This window comes from Ambystoma mexicanum, chromosome 2q (genome assembly GCF_040938575.1).
Source record: "Ambystoma mexicanum isolate Mex_15411 chromosome 2q, UKY_AmexF1_1, whole genome shotgun sequence".
Classification (NCBI taxonomy): Eukaryota; Metazoa; Chordata; class Amphibia; order Caudata; family Ambystomatidae; genus Ambystoma; species Ambystoma mexicanum.
Window position 1 is genome coordinate 604,571,963 of NC_090924.1, and position 18,862 is coordinate 604,590,824.

At 43.5% G+C, this 18,862-nt stretch overlaps 1 long non-coding RNA gene across 1 annotated transcript in view; it reads right to left on the reverse strand.

The window, feature by feature from the left end:
- LOC138569618 (uncharacterized) overlaps positions 1-13,252 on the reverse strand; it is a 192,529-nt gene extending 179,277 nt beyond the window's left edge. The window contains exon 1 of the long non-coding RNA XR_011303280.1: positions 13,020-13,252. This is a non-coding gene — a long non-coding RNA (uncharacterized lncRNA). The remainder of the gene's footprint in view (positions 1-13,019) is intronic.
- Between the last annotated feature and the right edge of the window lie 5,610 nt (positions 13,253-18,862).

Here is an 18,862-nt window from a genome sequence, read left to right on the forward strand (position 1 = left end):
TGTCCGCCAATGCGGTGGCCGTGTGCCACCAGGCAATATTGTGTGGGAGAACTCCATGTATACTATTGCAGCACGACAGGGGGCATAGTGTGAGATGATGGCTCAGGCTGTGGATAGGGTGGCCACTTCCATTATCCCCCCAGAAAGGCAGGTGGAGCTTCAGCAGCAGGCAACGGAGTCCACGTGCCACGCACACAGGGAAGACATATTGGCGTCCAACTGGGACCGGGGAGCTGAACGGGAGACTCTGCACACAGCCATATCTGCAGAGTCACAGGCCCACAGGGATGCCCTGAGGTTAGCACACAGGTCCCTCAGAGATATTCTGGGTGCGCTTGAGGTGTCCCAGAGTACAAGGTCAGACCAGCAGCTGGAGCAGCTAACATGCACAATCTCAGCTGAGCTCCAGGCAACCCGTGAGGAGATCCGGGCCTCACATGAGTCCTTTCAGGCAGAAGTCCGTGCTACCCGTGAGGTGCTGCATGGTGATCTCCGGACCATCATCCTGCAGAACCAAACCTTTCAGACCTGCATGCTTGCTGCCATGGAGGAGCATGTCAGGGGTTTTGTGTGGTCTGCCTCCCATACCACGCACACCTTCTAATGTACCACCGGAGGGTGACGACAGCGACGGCAGTTCTCCCACTATCGGGTAGCCGTGCAGGCCATGAGCCCATGGAGGGTTATTTTTTTCTCAACATCCATGCATGTGGGTGTTGGGGTGCACCCTGTACCACCTCCTTCCTGGGTGGTCCCCCCCCCCCTCGTCAACCCATGGACATTTTTGATTTTCAGTTTAATTTTTCTTTTTCATTTTTCTTTTTATTTTTCATTTTTCTTTTTGATTTTTCTTTTTCATTTTAGAATTTTTCTTTTTCATTTTTCATTTTTAATTAGATTTAGAATTTAGTATTTAAATTTTTTCTTTTCAATTTTTTAGTTTATTTTTTCATTTTCTTTTCATATTTCATTTGAATTTTTAATTTGATTATTTCATATGATTTTTTCTTTTTTCATTTTGATTTTTTCATTTGAATTTGATGTTTTGATTTTCATTTTTCGTTTGAATTTTTTTGTTTTACTTTTCATTTTCTTTTTATTTTCATTTTCATTTTTTATTTTTCCTTTCCTTTTTTGTTCATAACTTTTTTTTCAGATTGTACATTCATGTTACAGTGTGCTGCTCCCGTAGGCATCCACTCTGTGTTCCAGCTGGGCCCATGCAGGCTTGTCCTGTGTTTGTGTTTGAAACTTGGGGTTCTGACACATATATCACTCCTGCTTCCCCTTTCCATGGGCTCGCAAGGGTGTCACCGTGTGACAGTAACTTACACAGAGGCATTGGGCTTCAATAAGTTGTATGGGCAGTCTGTAGTCCAAACTGTGTATACAACCCTAGTGGGGATTGCTGATGATTTCTCCACTGCATGGTTGATTTGTATATTGTATTCCATACTGCCCATTATGCATATTTGCATGTAGCTTCTTCATGTCTTAGCTTGCCTGTCTCCATTGCAGATGCAGTTCATGTTGTATGCAGTATACTGCCACATTTACCTACCACCAACACACTGGAGATGGAAGGGGTCGATGTGCTGCCTTTGTCAGGTTGTGTCACTTGCACTATTATGATTGCTTACTGTCATACATTGCCACTGTTGGGTCCTGTATTAATGTTTTGACTTGCTGGAAAGTATTTGTTTATGTGTGCTGTTTCTTTTTCATTGGTGAGAGGGAATTGTCTCTGACATGTTTCCATTTCGGACGGTGCACTTTGTGACACTTGTGTCATGTGTTGTGCATTCATTTGGTTGCTTTGACATTGCATCCCATGCCATGGTGTGTTAGGCAGCTGAGATGGGGTTTGGGAGGGGTTGGGTCACATACCACTATTTGGGTGTACTGTTTTTCAAGGGGGTAGTCCTTCATGCTGCATGAATGTGTGCCTTTTACTGACACAGCATTGGGTCTCTTTAAGAAGCTAGGGATGCACACAATGTAGCACTTCCAGGAAAGCAATCTCAGGGTGGTATGGTTGTGACAGTTGACTGTCCCTTTTGTCATCATCATCAATTGTCAGCTGGCATGTGCCAGGCCTGTGTGCACTCCGCAGGGGTGGGATATTAGGTGAAGAAATTTGCCACAAGCTGGGTACGGGCTGCCTCACCACGTGCCCTTTCCCCTCCCATGCGCAGCGGCCGTGCATGTGGTTGGGGATGTGGGGGCACCACCATGTCCACCGGCATGCCCGGCCGGGTTGCAACGTTGTGCAGGACACATACTGCCGCTATGAGCATGCACACTACTGGAGGCGCATATAGCAGCTGGCCACCAGACCATTCAAGGGAGCGAAAATGTGACTTGAGCACTCCGAATGTGCGCTCCACTATGCCCCGGGTTGCAATATGCACTGTGTTGTATCTTACCTGGGGTGGTGTGGTGGGGTTCCCTATTAGTGTCATCATGTAGGTGCTCAGAGGTTAGGCACTGTCCCCTGGGGAGGTGATAGTGGTTGTCATTAGTTGGGTTTTGCCATTTGTCAGTGTCTGACATGCATGCATGTGAGGAGGCATTTGTACTCACCAATGAGCCATGTGTTGCCATGCCTCCCAGCTTCGAGGTCCCGGTTTAGGGGTGACATTCTAAATATAAAACTATCATGACTGGACCCCGGATAGTCGGCATATACAGAGGTGATGATTCCCTTTGCATCGCATACAACCTGCACGTTGTTGTAGTGCCAGTGCTTGCGGTTTCGATAGATGTGCTCAGTTGCCCTAGGAGGACGTAGAGCCACATGGGTGCAATCAATGGCACCTAGGACTTTGGGGAAGTGTGCCACCCCATAAAAGTCCTGGACCACGGCCTGCCTTTCTGTGGGTGTTCTGGGCATGTATATGTGCCTGCGGACTGAGGGGCGTGCAGTCATGATCGCCAACACCTGGTGTAGGCAGCGTGACTGCGTGGCCTGTGAGACGCATCCAACTATTGTACTTGTGTGCTGAAATGACCCAGTAGCCAAGAAATGCAGTACATTGAGCACCTTTTCCAAGGGGCTCAGTGCTTGGGAGCACAGGGTGGGTGATGTGAGGTCATCCTCCCACTCAGCAACCAGTTCTAGGATGATTTGGGGTGGAAACCTGTACCTTCCATAGATCGTTGGGATCGTACCACAGGGATTGTTTCTGCCAAATTGTTCGATAAAATTTGGATGAATGGTAAATTTGACTGAATTCGGTCACCACCATTCGTTTGAAGCCGAAGATACCAAACATGAAGAGCTGGGGTTGCGGGGGTGTCCGCCGCCGCTCTCCATGTTCAGTATCTTTAACTTCGGCAGTTGCAGGGGTGTCCCCCGCTTCCTCAGCATTGGTGGCAGGGGGCCCAACAAAAAAAAAGAAGAAAAAGGGACCCTTCAGCGTCAGATCCGATCCGCGTTAGCTGGTTGGATCTGAGTCTGCAGGTTACAGGAGAGGCGGCGGATGGAGTAAAGGTAGTAGGGTGTGTTGATGGGTATACTAGCGGTTTGGGGGGGCATGTTTTTTTTTTGTACCGAGGTAAAAACGTATTCACAAATCCCTGAGGGATAACACTAGACTACTACACCACAAAAGTCCATTGCTGACGCTCTGTTATAACTTTCATAAGACTGGTGGCCTTTCTTTAAAATTCAATTGGGGCCCCACACATCTCCAGCCGGCCTGCCATGCACCCTGTGACACAGCATAACATTCACAAACTTAATTCCAATAGCACATACAAACAATGCATTATTTATCATTTATTCAGACACAAAAGTCAACACACATATGCTTGCATACACTCTCACTCACACACAAATGCACCTAGCACCTATATTGACATACACTGTGTGCATACAACATTTATATGTGCATATACAATAACACATGGAAACAGTGGCGCAACGTCCATTGAGCAGACCAGACTTTATCACCCCCTGATCCCTGAAATGTTGGGCTATGTTGACTTGACCTAGCCGAACTATAAAGCCATGGCAGAAAGGAACAGATTCACTAGAATGTCAGCAATTCCCTTGATTTTTCCTTTCAGTCAAAGGCAGAAGCCATCGGTTAATTCAGCGCAGTGGGTGACTAAGTATACTTGGTAAACATTTTTAAATGCCATATATCTCCAAACTTGGGTTCGGCACAGCACCTTATATGTGCACGTGCTGATAGATTTTTTCTCCAAGATTCTGACTGATTAAAATTAAGGTATGTTTTCCTGTGTTCATATGGCTCCAAGTAGTGAAGTACCAAGCAGGAGATGCAGGGGGCCAAGCTGCTTCCTGTGGCTCTTTTAAGAGCCAGACCAGGACATTTTTCATTGGGACAACTCTCCCATTCGGTACATCAAAGAGGGCACCCAGTGGCAAAGGTGTCCCGCTGGCAGGACAATGTGTGCTGAACAATTCCTGCGCAGCAGGACACCTTACCCGTTCTAAATGGTACAGGTGTCCCGCTGCCAGGACAATGTCCCAAGGAGCTCCGCGCAGCAGAGGGTCCTCACATTTCTCTGTATCAACAGACCATTACAATGTGAGCGATTAGGCACTGATGGGGGGTAGGGAGTACTATTAGCAGGGACTTTTGTCCCTTTAGAAATGTGATTGGGAGGAAGTGAGCAGAAGTGAGAAGGGTGCATGATGTTGCATGCTTTATAAAATAATGGCTATGGCTTTAAAACCCAAGGGGGGTGTGTTAGGCTCACATTAATCTACATGATGCTATTGTGACTTTGCATGCAGAATCGGGAGAATAAAACTAAAGCCATGCTCCCACTGCTCAACGTATTTCTTTGACAATGTATACAGTGTATGGTTAATTTACTATGAAAGGCTAGTTTATTATGTAATGTGGTTTGCTTCCAAGGGCTTGCGATAAATAATGATTTAAGCACATGAAATGTAAAGCAAAACCTTAATAATTATCTATATGAACTGGACCTGGAAAGATGTGTGGGTTGCTTAAATTGTCCACATCACAGTTTCACCATTTAACCAAGTGTGTGTGATCCTGACCAAATCATTTAATCACATTGTGCCTTATCTGCAGCTCTGCAAGTGACTCTGATTCACTTCAAAGCGTATGTCAATATATGGTATTATAATGGAAAAGCCTAATGACTATAGAGTTGCTCCACATATAACAAAAGTGCAATTTGGGTATTTTGCACCATAACGTTATTTGTCACTTGGCTTATTTTTGGCAACTTATTCTAAAGTCACTTCCGTGGTGTCTTCAAGTATCAAGGACTAACGATGCGCCTTGCAATGTCCTTTTCTGTGAAGTCACTTCTGTTGGTGCAAACCATATAATAATTATGAAGTTTGCATGTATTTTGCCTCAGAGGGCTTGGACAGAGCTCTAATAGATGAGTTTCCTGCATCTGGAATGATCCTGCAGTTTTATTTTTGTTGTTGTGTGTTAAAATGCCATCTTACACTAATGTTACCAAATTGGGGCAGGGTGGCCCATTTGGGGCACCAATGAGACCACATAGAATTCCACACACTGCATTTCGTTGCCGCCCGCCTAACCCCCCACTCCCACTCTTACAATGCTGGATACTCCCCTGCTTAGTTTGGTAAGTGAAGCAGTTTTTGGTGGCCTGTAACCTGAACCATGACATCCATTTACTAATTTACACCAAACCGTCCTGAAAAAGTGTCTGCAAAACTCGAAATACTTTTCGCCAGTTTGTTGAAGATCATTTTTGGCAGCAGGGGGGAAAGTTATACACGGCTCCTAAAAGTGTGCTTTTATCACAAAATCCCATAGGTTCCTTCTGCGCACCGAGACCAAAAACTGCTTAACTAAAGTTCACCATGTTTGGAAGGCGTATAACACTCGCATTTATTTCACAGAATTTGCAGAGTACAACAGTTTTGGGTCACATGTTTTCTCAGCTTGACTCTTTTCACTCTTCTTGGGGAGGGCGCACCTTCCATCAACTTCTTTTTGAAATTAGGATGATGGTGCTTTAGTAGCATCTGAAAAGTGGCTAGACTAATAATAGAGGGGTTGCAGAGCTGTGGCGTGCCACAGAGAATGCACCATTTGTTATAGTTAGTGTGTCTTCATGCATGGGTCCTTAATGTGTACTGTGAGCTCTGCTCACATTGTCCAAATATGACACGCGCCCTCACTAGGGTCAGCCCGCAACACAGCCACCCAACAAACGAACACAATAAAACATTATAAAAAAAAAAGTACCTCTGCTCTGCTTTCAAATGCCGCACAGGCCATGTCTTATGTTACACCGACCTTACCTCTTCACACTCACGCACCTCCAGACAGAAACCAGCAAGCAGAATGAACCTCCTAGTTCCTGTCTGTGTGTCGCACAAACACAAAGCCGGAAAGCGATTCTCTGCGCCGCGGCCCCTGGAAGTACAGCTGCTAGCGTGGCAGCACAGGCGCCAGGCCCTGCAACAAGGGACGATTTTATGGGAGTGCAAAAGGGGCACTTGGCCAGGGCCCCCACCTTGGAGGGGGCCCCACAAGGCTAGCTGATCTGAAGAAGTAAGATTCCATTGTTCACCAGTCTTAAATAGCACCCGTCAGGATTTTTTATGGGGTGCTGCTGAGGCTCTAAATCCAATGCCTTTCTGTTTTGGCAAGTACATTCTGCCTTGATCAATTCATCATGTATTGCTTTCTGTGTTCACTGTGGTATACTTAGTTTGTGCGTTCCTTATGGCCCAACTCTGTAGCATTCTTTCCTTCCTGTGGGAATATATGTTGATCATGTGCAATAGGCAATGGTGAAATGCATATTAATAAATTGAGTGCCACAATGGTTCAGAAGTTAGCGCAGTGTGTGAAGCACCCATTGCAGAGATATGTGTTCTTATGCAAAATTAGAATATCAAATTCCAGCAAGGGTGGCTGAGGTTTATAAACCTGCCTGCATATGTAATTGGATGTGCAGAACAACATCTGCTATTATCAGCAATGGGCCTGCACCATAAAAACAAAAATATCATCCGTATGATGAAGGTCTAGAAATTGGTTTGTTCAGGTGGGGTGTTGTAAAACCTAGATGATCTCCTCCAACAATGGCATAAACTGTTAGTCCAAGAGGTGAATAAGTATCCAAATTCAAGATTATGGAACGACAGCATTCATGTTTGTATCCTGGATTCGCCAGCATATGATACAGTGATCCTGGTCAAATCATCTAATATATCTTACATTACTGTGCTGTCTTCTGTGAGGTTTGCCTTCTTGCATGCTGCTGGTATAGTTTTGCCCATTACTTGATCTTTCTTCTTATGTAGGACATTTGGGTGGAAGGGTTGGTAGACAGAAGAGAGTGGACCATATGTTGCAGGCCTCAAGCAAGCATATTTTACGTTCTCCTTGTCTGACACAAAAAACAGGTTTTTATGCACGTTTATAAATGAAAATGTCACAAGCCATTGTTTTGGAAGTATTTATAGCTTTAAAATACAAAAGATGAACCCAGATTAAATGTGTTAAATCACTTCGATTGGTATGCTGGTACTTATATACTTCCATTGATGATGGAGAGAATGAAGCTAGAATCATTCCCATTTTGCATAACACCCTTCTATTATATTTTGTTTTAAAATGATCATGTTTGGGAATGTGATTTGTGTACTTTCCAGGTGTGTTTTTTGATAAAATTAGATTGTTTTAGTTCATGTTAAAAACTGGAAAAGAAAGTGTTGAAAAATGCAGAAATTGCAGAGTTGGCACAAATCCCAGCTTCACCCCTTCACCCCTTAACCAATGTGTGATCCTGGGCATCTCCTTTAATCTTGTATTGCCTAACCTCTCAATATTGAATCTTGTGAGGATAGCTCAGGGGCAACCTGCTTGCCTTGGAAGCAAAATAGCATGGAGCAGCACAGGTTTGATCCCCGGGTCCGCGCTTAGAACCCTGTGGGTATTAAGCGTGTTACAAATAACCAATCATATCATATCATTCCCAGTCCCTAAACCTTTCAAAATTGTCAGCCCTTCCAAGTGATTTCCTTCTCATGGTATGAGGATATTTATATCGCACACCACAGGCATTTGTTCCTTTGATATCTAATGGCAATCTGCCTCCACTATCCATGCTACGGTATGTGTAGCGTTCTCCTTCCTTCCAATTGGTGGTCTCTATCCATGCATGAGCATGTTTGCATTCTGTGAGGCAGCTAATGTGAGTTATGTGTCTATTATGGGTTACATGTACCTTGTACATACGATCCTGCATTAATACTACATCTACCTTCCAGGATGTTATTGATAAAAAGTATCCTGTATGTACTAGAACAGTAACCCCTATGTAGACTGCTAATGTTGGTCTTCTAATGCTACTTGTTTATCATTCTGATTAGAGCAAGAATGAAGAGGGTGGGGGACTTGAAGGGAGTAATCGTGCTTATTATGCTGCGAGACAGCATATGAACCTATTGGTTGGGAGCGCGACGGGTGAGCGGTGGGGCTCGTGACCAGTATTCTTGATCCCTTAATTCCTTTGGTTTGGTGGAGGGGAGCCCCAAAGATGTCCGTGCCCAGGGCCCCAAAAGTGCTTATGATGGCCCTACCTGCAACACCCAGTTCAGCACCCTGGTTGCTGACTTTGAGTCGGGCCAGCCAGGGTGAGGGACTGAGCCATGCAGGGCATCCCGGCCATGAATATGCAGTGCAGCTGCCAGGCATCTCAGCATTATGTAATGAGACAGCGCAAGCCTTGCTGGGCACCCCAGCCGGGCTTGCGCTGTCCAATTACATAATTGATTATTGCAGCCCCCATGCCTTCCCTCCAAAAGTTGGGGGGGACAAAAAGGCATGTCACAAAAGTTGGGGGGGACAAAACTCCCTGCCCCCCCCTATAATTACACCCATGCGCATAACATTCATGGCCCTAACGGTCACACACAGATGCCTCTCCCAGACCGCCCCAGCCTACCTGGCTGAAAGAATACACCAGGCCCCGGCCATCAGACCAAAACGTGACCAATACTCCCAACTACTGGTAGTCCCAGCATTCAACAGAGTCAAAGCTGGCGGCACCAGTTTTGAAGTATTAGCCCCAAAAGCCTGGAACACGCTCCGGCCAAGCTTAAGAAACATAGAATCCCTCACAGTGTTCAGGAAGGTGCTTAAAACAAAGTTATTTAACTAGTTACCACACTGCACAGACTCCAGCACTGCTCCTCTGTAACCTCATAACACCCCCTCTACACTGTCATTGTATATGCACTACTGTCTGTTAAACTTCTATCCTAACCTGTGCTAAGTGAATATTGTCTTGACCTGTACTAAGTTAATACTGTATTGCATTAAGTGAATATTCTGTAATAGCGCCACAACGCCTCCGGGCCCCAGGGCGCTCTATAAATCCAAATAAATTTTAAAAAAAATATTGCGTGTGAAATGCAGATAAACAGCTTCACTTTTTTTATGGCACCATACTTTGTTTTTCTCACAGCAATATCACGCAAGCCTGTGTCAAACAATAAAACAGGTGTCTGTCGCACATGCCATTCTGGTCTCTGTCTATATATCTTAAAAGAATACCAACTCATAGAACAGGTTACAGCAATGAAGCTGTGCCATCATGGGCCGGTCCGTTTTTTTTGGTTTTGCTTGCATCATATTGCATTGTGTAGCTTGTAGTCCTGCATTCATTATGTGAACAAACTAAAAGTGCTGAACAAGAATGCAAAATGGGGTGCTAACAGAAGCTGGAGCTGACTTTCACGCTTTTCTGTGAGTTATTTCATCACCACATCCTTATATCTAGGGATGTTAGATGAGAATAGCGGGCAGTGTGTTGTCTGCATTATTTGCTTTGAGATGTTGATACTCAACACTTATCTTATGCTTCATCACAGGTGCAGATACTGCTTTGCAGCAAAAGCCGGGCATTTTAAGGTATCCCCGGCCTACATAGCTCCCAACCTTTTTTGTCACCAAGGCGGATGAAAACCCCCGATTTTCTTTTTGGCGGGTGAGAGGCCCAATAAGTGACTGGGTGTATGAGGGACTTGGCGGGTGATTCATCTGCTTTCAAGGTGGGTGACACCCGCCAAAAGCGGGTGAGTCGAGAGCTATGGGCCTACGTGATGCCGTGTGAATATGGGATATTACTAAATCAGAGTACTTGGTTAGAAGGTTAAGCTGTTTCTGGGCATGTTTTGATAATTGGGAAACCCCCATTCAAGAATGCCGCAAAAAATCGGCGACCCCCTCTCACAACTTCAGTGTGGGCTGCATCTGTTGTTTACAAAATATTCCATTCAGGATTTCTTCTGGCTTTGCCCTATCCATGAATATTCTGGGTCCCCCACCTTTTTGGACAATACCAGAGCTCAGGTTTTACGGTTCCATGCGTGAGAAAGCCAACCATTCAATTTTTTATTTTGTTTTAAATCTGGGATTTGTAGCCCTTAATTTAAAATGCAAACAAAAAAACTACAATTCCCGGAATTCCAAGCAAAAAACATGACTGGGTAGAACTGGGAAACTCGGGAGCTCTGCAATGACTTGGAAGGACGGACGCTAGGAAAAAAGTAGAAACCCCATTTGCTATGACAACCACAGAGCCCTTAGCGAGTACCCAATAGTAAAGTGTGGCTATTAAAGTGTAGTGGGAACGTTTTCTTCCCCGGGTCACTGACAGGTCACCCGCTCTTCAGTGCTCGTCATCATGATGCGCGTGACTTGCTCAGACGAAAGCTTGGTTGCGTAAGGGGGCTGCGGCAGGGCTACTCTCGCGCACAGTGAAAGCTTCGCGTGAGAACAGCTGCTCAACAGAAGCCTCTGCGAACAAGAATGGCTTAAATGAGTGTAATTCCCTCTAATTAAAAGGCCATAAAGACGTAATTGGAAGAATGAGTCCAAGCTGCATTAAATGAGTTCGCCAGCCATTCTGCAGCACTGTAGCCTAGCAATAAGAGGAGGTGAACCTTGCTGCGTCTTAAGTGCCCAGACTCTCTCTCTTGGTAACTGATAGTGTGATCCAATTAGGACAGGAAACCTTCATTTAAAGGCAACGCAGCATCCGGGAGCTTTGCTATTGCTCAGAGCTTCTGTATAGGCATTTTTTCTATAAAGGGAATTCATTTTAAAAGAAAATACTGCCGCCTGCTCTCTCTAGGATCTTTGAATTAGGTCTCTGATGTCATCGGTGGGACATGTACTCAGAGTTGCATAATGGTAAAAGCATAGGGTGACCAGACGTCCGGGTTTTCCAGGGACAGTCCGGGGGTCCCGGGTTTTTTTTTTTTTTTAGAAACCCCGCCTGGGGCTACGGTAATTATTCCCGTAATTATTTTTCACAACACTTCCAAATTTTGAAGTTGGAGGGTTGGCTCGAACCTCTCAGGTACAAGTCAGAACACTTACTGACTGTGCCACAGAGACTGTCTTAGAAATCAATGTACAGCAAGCCATCTAATATCAATTAGAGCTAACGCTCTTTTTGAATCAACATGGCACAATTCACAGACAAAACTGCACAAATGAGATTATATACAGTTTATAGAAAGGAGAAGTTCTGGAAATATGGTTGAGGGGGTGGTTGTGGGGGCGTGTTGGGGGAGGGGCGGTAATTGGTCGGCTGCGATGGGGTAGTCCCTCTTTTATGTTGTTGGCCGTCCCGGTTTTTTGTTTTGAAAATCTGGTCACCCTATAAAAGCAGAACTACAAGTTCCAGAATGGATAGAAAAACAGGACTAGATAAGCACCTACAGATTGGAATGGATCAGGCTGGGATGTATGCAATGTTGTGGGGAGGACATCGTTACCCGTTCCCTGGCTCAACGTTCCATTTGTGTAGTCCTCCCCTGTACCTCTATCAACTGTTGTGTGTACATTAAAGGAGGGTGCCTGATTGCTTCCCAGCAGGCATGGCCAAGGCTTGGGGATTTGGGGGATGCAGCAAAATAGCTGCTCTTGACAGGATTATGTGGATTCCTCAAGTCAATCTGCAGTAAATAATTCACAACCCACACTGCTCATGTGCCTAGAGGTCTCACATTTCCTGTGGCCATGGGGGAAAAGGCCATTGAGTCCTGTTTTCGCTTGGAATTCTAGGACTTGTAGTTTTCCTAAATTTGAAAATATGAAATGGCAAAAGAAATCTACAATGTTATACAAAGTAGAATGAGGATGTTATTTGAATACCAACATTATTTGTATTCAAACATTATTTTTCTTTTTAAGAAATGCCATAACTGGCTTATATTACATTAGCAACACATTATTTACACAGTAAAAATGTCAAACACCATTACAGTAAACATACATACACAGATGGACCTCAGTGCAACGTGCAGTAAACTGAAAATATCCACCATAATATCCTCAGAGAAAGGATGTATAATAGGAAAAGACATATACCTGCGCCAGACATAGGCGTAGGTAGACCATACAATGTCACCTCAATTCAAAATGCCTATACATAAGTGTGACATATAGTTTTGAAAAACATAGTCTACTACGCGAGACAGCTTGTGAAACTGATGTCTTCCAAGTTATCATGGAGCTCTCCGAAGGGTGTAACTAAATTCCCCTTCCTCCTAGTTTCAACATCTCTCCTATTTTAGGGAATGTTTTCTTAAAGACATGTTATCCTTACCTGAAAAGTGCACCAACATCATAAAATGGCAATATAAAAATGTGTATGAACTTACTGGTACTATAGCCAATCGTGCATTCAAGGAGTTGGTTCTGTAAAGTCACCCAACTGCTCCCTAGGTCACAAAGACAGTAAAGCCAATGACACATTATCAGTCTAGCTGCAGTGTGTCTACACCTACTGTGGAATAAAAAAGACAAAAGAGACACAGTGTCTCCAATGCATTATGGCACTGAAACAAAAAAGGAGGTGGGGAGAAAAAAGGGGAAAATCCAGTCAGACATCCCATTGGGGGACCGTCGGCCACAAATAATCCACACCCTCTGACTAACACTCAAATTGCACAAAAATGGTTTCCCTTAGGTTCCAGAGAAACATGTCGTGTAGCGTTTTACCTTGACTGCACCATGTCGCCATGAGCCAATCCGCCGTTAGCCTGTATAAACAGATTGCTCGGAAATCCCATGGGAGACAAGAAGCGCTTCCGCTACGGTAACAATACGGAGAAGGATCTTACTTCATCTAAGATGCTGCCTGACTATGGTCAGTAACGCAGAGTCTTTTGTGATTGCCTCCGGCCCCCAGTGAAGCTTGGCAACCATCACGTGATAATAATTGATCACGTGCATGCGATGGCACACACACACACGGGAAGAGAGCTGAGTTGCTACTGGTTCTGTGTGTGTGAGCCTCTCCTGCGTGTGTCCTTCATCACGTGATATGAAAATTTAAATATCTCCATGTCATGCACCCCGTGATACGGTGGAAGGAACCATGGAAATCAACAAAGTATAGCATCCACCATAGGTCCCAAGTGGAAAAAATACCCATCATTGCTCTGACACATGTTCTTATGGAAAATGCCAATGTATAAACATATTGCTGTAAAAGGCAAACCTAAATATAAAGAAACCTCATAAAGTGTTTTAACAATATATATAAATAGCAGGGAAGCAGGTAAACAGGTTTACCATTTCACAGACAATGCATATATATCCAAATACAACAGACAGTACATACATGTCCATATACACATTGTATCATGATGTAAAAGTGCACTGGAATTACAACATGATTTCCAGTCGCATAAAACAGGAACACGTGAAATTTCTCTTTTCATAATTACAAAAGACCAGAGTGAAACATCAAAAATGTATAATAAAGCAAACATCGTGCTTTTGTTATCATGCTTCCAATTGCATTCAAAAAGTATACAATTAACTGGGTTAAACCAAGGTTTTACCCACATGTGGTAAATGTACTGTTGTTGTCCTAAACACAATTGCATTCACAACGCATATAGTTATGTAAGTTAACAGATACGAGCAAGCAGGAATTAATTCGTAACCCTTTTGTTATCTTTATTTACAAAGTGTCTTGCCAAAGGCAAAAGGTCATCAATGTCAAATGCCCAGCATAATCTTACAGTAACCCCTAAGGGCTCCACTCGTCCTGCTGGTTAAGACCAGATCTGTATGTATCCAAAGTGTACATCCAGTTTTTCTCTCTTTGTGATAGAAGGCGATCAGTACTCCTCTGGTCAATGCCATTGATCTTATCAATTACCCACCATCTAATCTCATTCTCATTATGCCCAAACAAAACATAATGTTCCACTAAGGGGGCCACATGGTTCTCGTTCTAATTTTAGAACAATGATCCATTATCCTGGTCATGACCTCTCTAGATGTTTTCCCTACATAGCTTTTCAAGCAAGGGCATTGGATAATATAGATAACATTGGTATATCTTACATTTGATGTGCAAATTTAAATACCACTCTTTGTTCTTGATTGTAAAACTCAATTTAGTAAATAAAAATGTACAGACCACGCAACCACCACAGGTATAATGGCCCTTCACAGGGGGAAGACCCAAAAATGATTGTATGTTGGATCGTGGTGGTTTAGTCATGATGCTATCTGCAGATACAGAGTGCTTTTTAAGATGTTTCCCTTTCTTGACGGCAAAAAATAGCAGTTCAAACTCAGGAATATTTAGTTGTAACATATGCCAGTTTTTAACAATCAGCTTCTTGATGTCATTACTATGTTGACTGAAAAATGTCACACAAACAATTCTGGAAGATTCCGCTTTGCTACTGTTTTTCTCCTAGAAAGTGGACCTGTCCAAATTTCTCGCTCTCTTTATACTTTGTCTGAGAGTATGGGTTGGGTATCACCTGTTGGAAAATCTCTCAAAAGCAATATCCGTCTCTTTTTTGAAGTCTTTGACCAAGGTACAGTTTCTCCTGATACAGAGAAACTGACCAAAAGGTACATTGCCCCTGAGCATTTGTGGATGGTTGCTTTGATGGTGAAGGATAGTGTTCCGATCTGCTGTCTTTCTGTGCAGGCTCACCCCTAATCTGCCCTGTATTTCTTTGATCTCTAAGTCCAAAAAGAGGATCAACTCTGTACTCTTAGCCAGAATGAATTTAAGGTTGGTGTTTAACCCATTCACCCATATAAATCCTCAATGTCAGCCCGGGTGGTATCCCAAATTATGAAAATATCATCACTATACCTTTTAAAAAGGATTATTGCTGGAAAAAATGGATTAGAAATACTGAAAATAAATAATTCCTCAAACTTAGCCATATATAAGGTGGACACATTGGTGGCAAAGGCAGCACCCATCAGAGTTCCCTTTACTTGAATATAAAACTGGTACTTGAAACGAAAAAAGTTTTTATTCAGTGCCACTTCCAACAATTCCAGTATAGTATCTGTTGGTACAACGTGGGGTTGAATTCTGCTATTTAAGTAATCCCTGCACACTCGAAGGGCTTCAACCTGTGGAATATTAAACTACAAGGATTCAACATCTAGGGTGACCAACACGTCGCTCACAGAATCGTAATATAAGCCCTCCACGATGTTGATCACATCTCTGGAATCAGCCAAAAGTTGGGAGTCAATATGTTTTCCAATGGGTTCCAAAATAGTGCTACACAAAGAAACAATGGGTCTGCCAGGAAGGCTCATGGCATCCTTATGAATTTTAGGTAAAATATCGAAGAGGGGGATCTGGGACTGCTGGGACTATAAAATGTGTTCCTTGTTAGAAAGAAACCACCATCGAGGACAGATTTATTTATTTCACTGATCAGATCTTTAACAGAACTTGTAGGTTCTTTTTGAAACAAACCATAAGTGTCTTCTTGATTAAGTAGTCTAAGTGCTTTGAGATCTTAATACGTACTAGCCATAATTACAATGCCCCCACACTTGTCAGCACCTTTGATAACAATGGTAGGGTCACTGTGAAGGGATTGAAGTTTCTCTCTGCACTTTTTGCCAAAGTTGAAACTACACCTGGGCACCTCTTCCTTAAACAATCTTTCAAAACCCTTTAAAATGATTTTCTCAAAAGTCAGGACTTCCTTTGACACCATGTTATTGGTGGGGGTAAAAGTAGATTTGGGATGAAAAGGAGTGTATCCTAATTTGGACGATTGCAATTCACTGCCCTCAAAAGTATCTTGAAGTCTGATTGTCCCAAAAAACAGCTGAATTTCCATCTCAATCCTATTTTAGGAACATTACACATGGGTACAAAGGAAAGACCTAACTCTAGGACAGCTTCTTATAGATATGTTAAATACAGGAGAGGTCTTATTAATTTCTGGTATGCTCTGTTCCTCACCTCGAATGCTGGAAATACCTGCGGTATGATCTCCACCGCTGGTTGCTGAACATGTTGGGGTAAATAATCTCCTCTTTCCCTTTGGCACCAATGACATCTGCCTAAAAAAAGACTGTCCGTTTCCTGCTGTCGTCTGTCGCAGTGCTGCTCAGATTCCAATTCTGACCCAGATGATGAGTCAGAAAATGTCACCCATTTCTTGTGATGATATCCTCCTCTTGTACCCCTGTTCGATGATGGTTGAGTCCAAAATGACTGTCCAATATAGTCTGCTTGGAGATAGGGATATACTTTCATTTTGTCAAAATTGGCTAAATCTTTTTTCAATGTATCCATTTTCCTGTTGGTCAAAATCTTAACAAATTCATCTTGCTGTTTCTGTATCACCTCTACCTTAGCTTTAGCATTTTTTATACATGAATCATTGAGGAAAGCCAATTCAGCCTGCTCCAACTCTTCGTTCATCTTTTCGCTGGCATTTAGAGCTTCGTTAAAAGTTAGAACTAGCCAATCCCTACTGCACTTACTGCCAATCCCGGAGAAATATGCTTTATACTCCTCGTCATCTAAAAAAAGACAAGGCTAATTTCGAACTTGAAGACCCAAAGGGATAATATAACCTCTTATGTACTCTTTTAACAGAGGACTATGCATCAAAGTACAAACATTTATCTAGTCAAGAGTCACTGGTAATCTTAGAAATGTCTGTGGAATCCGAAATGGTGATATCAAAAAACGAAGGCCCACTAATGGCCTCTGCCAGTTGTTCTTCTGTAAAGGAGAGCACATCCACAATGCCTGTCCAATTAAGCTAACTCACAGGGTGTGGGTGTAAAGAATCTACTGGTCGGACTCGCCAAAGGGAAAAGCAGGACTGGATGACTGTCTCGTGCATGGCCACGGGAACTTGAGAGCTCTGTATGTGCCATCTAGCTCAGTTATCCAACTCTTCTCTTCTTCCTTTTGCCTGTTCCCTACTACAAAAACATTTCCATAACAATATCAACACCAGTTCCCCCACTCTTCATTGCCACACAACTGCCACATCGACTAACTTCCCTTAGGTTTAAAAATCTTTGATTGCTACCACTTCAATCAGTCTTGGAAATGGAACATAAAATGCTCAGGGATGCCACATTGGTGGGGGCAGTGGCTACGGAGCAAACTGGGCGGCCTGGTACTCAAGTCCTGGCAGTCAAGTGATATGCTTTTAAAATGTATAAAAAAACACAGAGCTCACACAAAATTAGACCACTTTTGTAGAGATCACTTGAAACATGCACAAATCACTAATTAAACCAACCAGTCAGTCTCCATAGATTGTTATTATGACATTGAAGAAAAAAAAGAGTCTGATTGCAGCTTTATCTTTCACATCCTGAATGTAGCCTCCAATTCTTAGCATGAAAAGTAATGATAGCCAAAAACAAATCTAAACTAGGTTTTGAACTCCCTTTCAAGATGGAAAAAAACAAAGCAAAAGATAAATAACTATTGCGTCACCGGCTTGAAGTCATTATTTCACACAGCATGCAGTGTTATGCCTCCTCCAATTTCTAAACACTCATCATCCACACCTCTTAATGGAGAATAGCTCTTCCAGGCTCTCACTTCCGGCTGCGTGTGCAGTCATCTCACATGAATTGCTCCTGATGTGCCGAATGGCAAAACAACGATAAATCAGATCAAAGATCTTCGAGCTAAGACGTTCATCTTTGAGGCTGGCGATAGCCAATCCCGGCAGGTTCAGTCTGTGGAGGTTTGGGTTAGTCTTCTTTGTTTCCCCAGTTTTAGAATTTGACAGGCCAATTCTTGCTAGATTCTTTATGGCCTTAAATAACTCATCCAATGCCACAATTGCTGTGACTATTGCAATCCCCTGAAATTAGGATCCTGCGAAATGTGCTAAACTAATGCAACACTCAATCATATATCCAACTTCATACCTTATACCACCACAAGCACCACTCCTCTTTGTGCATCCTTCTTTGCCTCTCTACTACCTTTGATGTGCTTGACCACAGCATACCTTTGCTGCCAATGACAAGTCTGGATTTCACTCCCTCTACATTTTCCTTCCTGGATTTCATTTTGCCTAACTGGCAATCATACTCCATGCCCTGGTCCTCCTCCTAATCTCAGCCCCTCTCCAGCAGGAGGTGAATCTAAGGGCTCTGTCCATGGACACCTCTTATTATCCTTTAGATCCCCCTCTCTGGGCAACAGTATCTCCTGCTCTGGTTTCTTTCATCACCTATAGGCGGGTGACATCAAAATCCCATTCCCTTCTTTTCTCTGGCACAACCCCCTATGTTTGGTCTTGGATGGGAGTGTGGCGTATATCGCTTTTCTGGACTGTGGTTTGGAATGGTGCATTTGACACGCATTTCCCCCACAGTCTATCAGCTCATTATGTTGAATTCGGAATTATATCCTAAACCACCGCTCTGCGTGGGCAGAAATCTGCCCACTCTGAGAGGTTGAGAAATCTGGCAGTATGGTAGTGTGGACGTTTTGTCCAGTTTGCGAGCCAGATTATTCATCACACCCTGGTTGGATGGAGCGTGCCAGCAACCCACAGGTCAATTTT